This window comes from Penaeus monodon, chromosome 23 (genome assembly GCF_015228065.2).
Source record: "Penaeus monodon isolate SGIC_2016 chromosome 23, NSTDA_Pmon_1, whole genome shotgun sequence".
Classification (NCBI taxonomy): Eukaryota; Metazoa; Arthropoda; class Malacostraca; order Decapoda; family Penaeidae; genus Penaeus; species Penaeus monodon.
The window spans coordinates 31,067,279-31,068,494 of record NC_051408.1 but is presented as its reverse complement, the minus strand read 5'-3'; the positions used below and the strand labels follow the sequence as shown (position 1 = coordinate 31,068,494).

Here is a 1,216-nt window from a genome sequence, read left to right as displayed (position 1 = left end):
ATTCGAAGTATTATTTGAGCTCGGAGGAAGAGCAGCGGCGGAGGAATATGCACGGAAATCTTGAAGAAATATTCCCGTGACCTGAGGAAAACCTTTTCTGACGAGCGGGGAAGCGGACTGGGGAATGAAGGATGGAAAAGGGAAAGAGGTGATAATGGAGGCAGTGTGGAGAGAGGAGTGATAACGGAGACGGTGTGGAAAGACGGTGTAGGGAGGCGTGATAATGAAGATGGTGTGGAGAGAGGGTCGATAATGAAGACAGTCAAGAGAAAGGAAAAAATAGACAGAGACAATGAAAAGGAAAAGCCAGACTAACGTTCTGAAAAAGTAAGAAATATAACCGGTGAAAAATACAAAATAAGATAAAAAAGATAAAGAGGCAGAATTAAGACTGCAAAAACTCAGCGAAATATAACAGTCCAAACAATTCTTCAAACGAATAAACAAAACCATCTGTTCAGCGAGCGATCAATACAACGCTCAGAAGGAGAACGAGAAACAGGTGGAAAAAGAAGGACGGGGTAAAGAAAAGGGTGAAAAGAAAAACGAAAGAAAATGGGAAAAGGAGCGAAACAGTGAAACAAAGAGAAAACATGGAGAAAAAGAAAGAGAAAAAGAAATAGGAAGACAGACAGACAAGCAGAGAAAGTGAAACTTCCACAAACTGAGGAATTAAACAGGAAAAAAACGGCAGGGAAGAAAAAAGTACGAACGAACGAGATCTAATAAAGAGCGTTCGGGGAGAGGGTCCCGGGGTGATTTGGTCTGAGGCCGCGGTCTGTAACTCGTTCTGCGGCTCGGCCAGCCCATTTGAATGGTCTCCAGGGCTTTAAAGCTTTCGACAAGCGCCCCGATTGACCCGTCGCTATGGCTTAAAACTCCGGATCTTTAAACAATAAACAAAAGCGACAGTGCGGGCGAGAAAGACGTGGGGGGGGGGCGGCTCGCCAGAGAGAAGCCCTCCAACGAACCTCACACAATAGGCATGTTTACAAACAGATGCCAGCCAATAACACAAAAAGAAAAGTAAAAGAGCACAGAAATAACAAAACCAGAGCGACACTTTGCAACGTCGCGCCAGGGGAGCATGAATGAATTTAGTTAACACAGCACTTTGCAAGGTTTCGTACTTCCGTTACCATGGCGACGTGTAACGCTGGGGACGAAGGGGAGGGGGGTTAGTGTGGGAAGGAAATGGGGAGAGGTCTGTCAGGGT

The 1,216-nt window shown here is 45.6% G+C and overlaps 1 long non-coding RNA gene across 1 annotated transcript in view; it reads right to left on the bottom strand.

The window, feature by feature from the left end:
* LOC119587928 overlaps nt 1-1,216 on the bottom strand; it is an 86,433-nt gene that overhangs the window by 60,137 nt on the left and 25,080 nt on the right. The window lies entirely within an intron of this gene.